The sequence below is a fragment of the Apostichopus japonicus genome, chromosome 5 (assembly GCF_037975245.1).
Source record: "Apostichopus japonicus isolate 1M-3 chromosome 5, ASM3797524v1, whole genome shotgun sequence".
Taxonomy (NCBI): domain Eukaryota; kingdom Metazoa; phylum Echinodermata; class Holothuroidea; order Aspidochirotida; family Stichopodidae; genus Apostichopus; species Apostichopus japonicus.
This window is the reverse complement of record NC_092565.1, coordinates 1,265,499-1,272,998: the sequence shown is the minus strand read 5'-3', so window position 1 is coordinate 1,272,998 and position 7,500 is coordinate 1,265,499. Positions and strand designations below refer to the sequence as shown.

Here is a 7,500-nt window from a genome sequence, read left to right as displayed (position 1 = left end):
GTCAACTTGCGTGTATCGGGTACTGGCCTGTGTGTGCCCGACGTTGACGGCAGAACGACCCGCGAACACATGCATAGAGTTGTGACCATTGTCAACTTGAATGTATCGGGCGCTGGCCTGTGTGTGCCCGACGGAGACGGCAGAACGACCCACGAACACATGCATAGAATTTGGACTTCCTTGAAGAAGACGTTGACATAAAAAAAAAAAAAAAAAAGTCAAGCGGGTACTGGCTCAAGTGTGCCCGACGGTGACGGTAGAACGACCCGCGAACACATGCATAGAGTTGTGACCATTGTCAACTTGAATGTATCGGGCGCTGGCTGGGATGTGCCCGGCGGAGACGGCAGAACGACACGCGAACACATGCATAGAGTTTGTGACCGTTGTCAACTTGAATGTATCGGGCGCTGGCTGGGATGTGCCCGGCGGAGACGGCAGAACGACACGCGAACACATGCATAGAGTTTGTGACCGTTGTCAACTTGCATGAATCGGGTACTGGCCTGTGTGCGCCCGACGTTGACGGTAGAACGACCCACGAGCACATGCATAGAGTTGTGACCGTTGTCAACTTGAATGTATCGGGCGCTGGCTGGGATGCGCCCGGCGGAGACGGCAGAACGACACGCGAACACATGCATAGTGTTGTGACCATCGTCAACTTGAATGTATCGGGCGCTGGCTAGGATGTGCGCGGCGGAGACGGCAGAACGACACGCGAACACATGCATAGAGTTTTGACCACTGTCAACTTGAATGTATCGGGCGCTGGCCTGTGTGTGCCCGACGGAGACGGCAGAACGACCCACGAACACATGCATAGAATTTGGACTTCCTTGAAGAAGACGTTGACTTAAAAAAAAAAAAAAAAAGTCAAGCGGGTACTGGCTCAAGTGTGCCCGACGGTGACGGTAGAACGACCCGCGAACACATGCATAGAGTTGTGACCATTGTCAACTTGAATGTATCGGGCGCTGGCTGGGATGTGCCCGGCGGAGACGGCAGAACGACACGCGAACACATGCATAGAGTTGTGACCGTTGTCAACTTGAATGTATCGGGCGCTGGCTGGGATGTGCCCGGCGGAGACGGCAGAACGACACGCGAACACATGCATAGAGTTTGTGACCACTGTCAACTTGCATGTATCGGGTACTGGCCTGTGTGCGCCCGACGTTGACGGTAGAACGACCCACGAGCACATGCATAGAGTTGTGACCGTTGTCAACTTTAATGTATCGGGCGCTGGCTGGGATGTGCCCGGCGGAGACGGCAGAACGACACGCGAACACATGCATAGAGTTGTGACCGTTGTCAACTTGAATGTATCGGGCGCTGGCTGGGATGTGCCCGGCGGAGACGGCAGAACGACACGCGAACACATGCATAGAGTTTGTGACCATTGTCAACTTGCATGTATCGGGTACTGGCCTGTGTGCGCCCGACGTTGACGGTAGAACGACCCACGAGCACATGCATAGAGTTGTGACCGTTGTCAACTTGAATGTATCGGGCGCTGGCTGGGATGTGCCCGGCGGAGACGGCAGAACGACACGCGAACACATGCATAGAGTTTGTGACCACTGTCAACTTGCATGTATCGGGTACTGGCCTGTGTGCGCCCGACGTTGACGGTAGAACGACCCACGAGCACATGCATAGAGTTGTGACCATTGTCAATTTTAATGTAGCGGGTACTGGCCTGTGTGTTCCCGACGTTGACGGCAGAACGACCCACGAGCACATGCATAGAGTTGTGACCGTTGTCAACTGAAATGTATCGGGCGCTGGCTGGGATGTGCCCGGCGGAGACGGCAGAACGACACGCGAACACATGCATAGAGTTTTGACTTCGTTACAGAGGACGTTGACAAAAAAAAAATAATAATAATAATATCAAAAAAAAAAAAACATGGTCAACTTTAGTGTAACGGGTATTGGCTTAAGTGTGTGACCCAATGGTCAGAATGAGTGGGCAGAGTGAATCGGATTATATATTAAGGGGAGTGTCTTGTCTCGCCGGTCGATCTTCAAATTGTAGAAGTTTCCTCATATATCTCCTTGATTTCGTCAAGATATATCCGGCACGGGAGCAACCCCGACACTCCTCTGAAAATACGGGTCGCTCCCATGTGAGAAGGTCGATGGTGTGATCGACGGCACGAGTGTCATGCGACCGGGCGAGGGCCGAGTAATTAGCCGACGGTGATGCACACATGCGTAGGCATGGGACCCGTTGTCGTTGCACGAGTCTGTGAGACGGGGCGCCGCCGGACAAGACATACCCGGCACGGGAGCAACCCCGGCACTCCTCTGAAAACACGGGTTGCTCCCGGGTGAGAAGGTCGATGGTGCGGTCGATGGCACGAGTGTCATGCGACCGGGCGAGGGCCGAGATTTAGGCCGACGGTGATGCACACAGGCGTAGGCTGGGACTCGTCGTGTTGCACGAGTCTGTGAGACGGGGCGACGGCCGACCTCGACGGCAGGCCGCCCGATGCATCCGCAAGGTGTGGCTCTCGTCCGAGATTTTGAGATCTCTTTAGTGTAGCGGGTATTGGCTTAAGTGTGTGATCCAATGGTCAGAACGAGCGGGCAGAGTGAATCGGATTCTATATATGAGGGGGGTAGTAGAGTCGATCCAAGACTCGAGAAGGCTTTTAATGTCTGTCGTGTGTGTATGCGTGTCATGGTTGGACTCCAGCGGGCCCTTTCGGTAGGGTCAGCCGTCGTTTCATCGCGACCATGTGTTGCAACTCGGCGCTCAGAGCGGGGGTTTTCACCCACTCGCCCCGTGAGCAGAGGTGTCCCTCCGTGCACACGTATATATCGACGTTCAGATATGAAGCTTTCGCGGACGGGAGTCCACCCGAGACTCGAAAAGGCTCCTTGCCTGTGGTGCGTAAATATGTTTTTGCACGTCAGACCCTTGCTGGCCTTCTCGGTAGGGTCAGCCGTCGTTTCATCGCGACCATGTGTTGCAACTCGGCGCTCGGTGCGGGGGTTTTCACCCACTCGCCCCGTGAGTAGAAGGTTCTTTCGTGCATATGTATATATACAATCCCAGATATTGAGCTTTTTCATCCGCAGAACCCCCGGTGGAGAAGAGAGAGAGTAGAGATGAGAGAGAAAGGAGAAGGGAGAAGGCCTCTCGCGTTGCGTGGTCGATGGCACGAGTGCCATGCGACCAGGCGAAAGGCAAACGGCAAGCCGACGGCGACGGCAGGCCGCCCGACTCACCCGCAGAGAATCTGGGTCTCGTTCGAGATTTCGAGATCTCTTAAGTGTAGCGGGTATTGGCTTAAGTGTGTGATCCAATGGTCAGAACGAGCGGGCAGAGTGAATCGGATTCTATATATGAGGGGGGTAGTAGAGTCGATCCAAGACTCGAGAAGGCTTTTAATGTCTGTCGTGTGTGTATACGTGTCATGGTTGGACTCCAGCGGGCCCTTTCGGTAGGGTCAGCCGTCGTTTCATCGCGACCATGTGTTGCAACTCGGCGCTCAGAGCGGGGGTTTTCACCCACTCGCCCCGTGAGCAGAGGTGTCCCTCCGTGCACACGTATATATCGACGTTCAGATATTGAGCCTTTTCATCCGCAGAACCCCCGGTGGAGAAAGAGCAGGACCTCGGTGTCGTCAGATATCGAGCTTTCTCCACGGGACCCGTTCGGGCATGCTGCCGTTGCTGCGACCATGTGTTGCACTCGGCGCTCGGTACGGGCTTTTTCATCCAAGCAACGAATGCACGCTCGAGGCGTGCGATTGCTCTCCCCTGTTCCAGTGGACGAGCCGTCGCCCTCCCGCGTCGCTTCGAACCGGTCCCGTCTCCGAGGCGGGACCACTGCGACTCCTCTCGAGACGACCCAGTCGACTCGGGTAGAGATACACACCTCGAGAATCCCTTCGGGCGGTTCTTCGATCACTGTACCGTAATAGCACGGCATCGACAATTGAGAATTCAGAGAGAGAGAGAGGGGAGTGCGAGAGCGACTCCCGGACGGCGAACGGGCCCAGCCCGGTTCTGTCGACCGTTACCTGGTTGATCCTGCCAGTAGTCATATGCTTGTCTCAAAGATTAAGCCATGCACGTCTAAGTACAATCCTGAACATACAAGAGAAACTGCAGATGGCTCATTAGATCAGTTATGGTTTATTGGAGAAAGTCTTATACCATGGATAACTGTGGTAATTCTAGAGCTAATACATGCAACAAAGCGCCGACCCTTCGGGGGAAGCGTGCTCTTATTAGGAACAAGGCCAGCCCGGTCCTTTCGGGGTCCGGTCTCCGCTGGTGAACTCTAGATAATCATGCCGATCGCACGGTCTTGCACCGGCGACGCTCCCTTCAAAAGTCTGCTCTATCAACTTTCGATGGTAAGTTATGCGCTTATCATGGTTGTGACGGGTAACGGAGAATCAGGGTTCGATTCCGGAGAGGGAGCCTGAGAAACGGCTACCACATCCAAGGAAGGCAGCAGGCACGCAAATTACCCACTCCTGACACGGGGAGGTAGTGACAAAAAATAACGATACAGGCCTCTTCGGAGGCCCTGTGATCGGAATGAGTACACTTTAAATCCTTTAACGAGGATCTACTGGAGGGCAAGTCTGGTGCCAGCAGCCGCGGTAATTCCAGCTCCAGCAGCGTATATTAAATTTGCTGCAGTTAAAAAGCTCGTAGTCGGATTTCTGGCCGGGGCGGGCGGTCCGCCGTGAGGCGTGCACTGCCCGTTCCCCTTCTCCCCGTCAAACGGGAGTCGTGGGAGATTTTTCCCGGCCAGTGATTCGGTTGGTCGTGCGGTGCTCTTAACTGAGTGCCGTGCGAGACTGGAACGTTTACTTTGAGAAAATTGAAGTGTTCAAAGCAGGCCAAAGTGCCCGAACAGCTCAGCATGGAATAGTGGAAGAGGACCTCGGTTCTATTTCGTTGGTCTTGAGATCCTGAGGTAATGATCAAGAGGGACTGCCGGGGGCATTCGTATTGCGGCGTGAGAGGTGAAATTCTTGGATCGTCGCAAGACGCCCGACAGCGAAAGCATTTGCCAAGAATGTCTTCATTGATCAAGAACGAAAGTCGGAGGATCGAAGGCGATCAGATACCGCCCTAGTTCCGACCATAAACGATACCGACTCGTAATTCGCCGGCGTTCCTCCCATGACGCGGCGGGCAACTCTCCGGAAAACCAAAGTCTTTGGGTTCCGGGGGAAGTATGGTTGCAAAGCTGAAACTTAAAGGAATTGACGGAAGGGCACCACCAGGAGTGGAGCCTGCGGCTTAATTTGACTCAACACGGGGAAACCTACCCGGCCCGGACACAGTGAGGATTGACAGATTGAGAGCTCTTTCTTGATTTTGTGGATGGTGGTGCATGGCCGTTCTTAGTTGGTGGAGTGATTTGTCTGGTTAATTCCGATAACGAACGAGACTCTTGCTTGCTAAATAGTCCGGCCACCCGTCGTGGTGAGCCGCGAACTTCTTAGAGGGACAAATGGCTTTCAGCCATACGAGATGGAGCAATAACAGGTCTGTGATGCCCTTAGATGTCCGGGGCCGCACGCGCGCTACACTGGCGCAAGCAGCGGGTACATTTGCCCTCGGCCGAAAGGTCCGGGTAATCCGCTGAGACTTCTCCGTGCTGGGGACAGGGACTTGTAATTGTGTCCCTTGAACGAGGAATTCCAAGTAAACGCGAGTCATCAGCTCGCATTGATTACGTCCCTGCCCTTTGTACACACCGCCCGTCGCTACTACCGATCGAATGACTTAGTGAGGCCATCGGATCGACCGTCTGGCACCCCCGGCTTCGGCCGGTTGTCGAGGCGCGACGAGAAGACGGTCAAACTTGATCATTTAGAGGAAGTAAAAGTCGTAACAAGGTTTCCGTAGGTGAACCTGCGGAAGGATCATTAACAGAACCCTTCCCCTCCGTGATCGGAGAGGGAACAAAGGGGGGAATGTCGGAAAAGCCGTCACAGAGAGACACGCGGAGAGAGCAAATTGGAAAAGCCGGGGGGACTCGAGCGGGGTTTTCACCGCCTCCTTCCCCGTTCCACGGTCGAGGTCAGACCCCGCGCTTCGCCTTCGCTCTCTCCGACAAAAAGGAGACGGGCGTGTCACACACAGACCAGCCCGGGGAGTACCCGGTTCTTCTCTCGTCGTCTGTCTCACGGAGTCTCGCACTCCCGGTAGCTTCGAGGGAGAAGTCCCGCAAGGGTGGAGACGCCGTCGCCGTCCGCGGCGCGGCGCTCCTCGAGGCATTCTCCGCAGGGCAGAGAAGGGGCACCGGTGTCGCCCGATTTCCCCCCAGTCGGCGAGTCTGACTCGCGCGACCCGCCCTCGCGGCGGTGGGGGGAAGGAGGGAGCCCGCTTCCCCCCTCGGCTCGACGGAGGATATTTCTTTCCAGTCACAAGCAAAGAAGGCACAGAGTCCCCGTGTCCTTTCTCCTTCCGTTCCACTTCTTCCCTCGGCTCTGAGGAGAGTTTGCGAACGCGGGAGTCTTCCAGTGGCAAATGACAATTCTTGGTGGTGGATCACTCGGCTCGTGCGTCGATGAAGAACGCAGTTAGATGCGAGAATTCATGTGAATTGCAGAACTCACTGATCATCGACTTATTCGAACGCAAATGGCGGCTCGGGGATGCTCTGCTCCTCGAGCCACGTCCGTCTGAGCGTCTGAAGACAATCACTCACAGAGTCGGCGTGTTCGCGCGCCGGAGGAGCGCCCGGCCGCAGCCGTCCCTTCGACGGCCGGCTGCGTCGGGTCAGTGTCAGATGGAGTTCTGTGATGTCGGCGCCGGTGAAACTCGGCGAGCAGGCTCGATCGGTAACCGGGGGTTCGTCGGTCGTGCGACGTGCCATCGGGGTGTAGACGTATGCGCCCGTGGTGCGGTCCAGCGTCCGACCCCCCGGAACGGTCGAGGAGCCTCTGCCGGGCAGAGCCGGTCGACCCAATCGCGGGGTCTCTCGTCCTCCCGTCTGCGTTCTCGCAGGCGCATGGTAGGCCACCCTTTCCCGCCGGCGACCCGATTCTTCGGGGAGCGCCGGGGAAGGAGAGACCCCGGGTCGCCGCTATGACTCCGATCACGTTCCACGTGTCTTTCACGATTCCAGACCTCAGATCGGATGAGATTACCCGCTGGATTTAAGCATATCACTAAGCGGAGAGAAAAGAAACTAACAAGGATTCCTTCAGTAGCGGCGAGCGAAGCAGGAAGAGCCCATCGCCGAATCCCCGCGCCCGTTTGCGGTGCGAGGGACCTGTGGCGTAAGGAAACTGAACTCCGGTCGACAGAGTCCGGCCGCAGTCCACTGTGATCGGGGCTGCAGCTTACCCGCAGCGGGTGTAAGGCCCGTAGGGCGGACTCGAAGGCCGGAGGGAAAGCTTTCCAAGAGTCGGGTTGTTTTAGAATGCAGCCCAAAGAGGGGTGGTGAACTCCATCCAAGGCTCAATACTATGCACGAGACCGATAGTCAACAAGTACCGTGAGGGAACG

General features: G+C 55.9%; 2 non-coding genes and 1 pseudogene across 2 annotated transcripts; all 3 read left to right on the top strand.

The window, feature by feature from the left end:
• The first annotated feature begins 4,037 nt into the window (after positions 1–4,037).
• On the top strand, positions 4,038–5,915 carry LOC139968353 (small subunit ribosomal RNA). Its single transcript, XR_011793358.1, has one exon. It is a non-coding gene; the product is annotated as a small subunit ribosomal RNA (ribosomal RNA).
• Positions 5,916–6,521: 606 nt separating this feature from the next.
• LOC139968243 (5.8S ribosomal RNA) lies at positions 6,522–6,681 on the top strand. Its single transcript, XR_011793280.1, has one exon. It is a non-coding gene; the product is annotated as a 5.8S ribosomal RNA (ribosomal RNA).
• Positions 6,682–7,115: 434 nt separating this feature from the next.
• LOC139968473 (large subunit ribosomal RNA) overlaps positions 7,116–7,500 on the top strand; it is a 3,308-nt pseudogene continuing 2,923 nt past the window's right edge.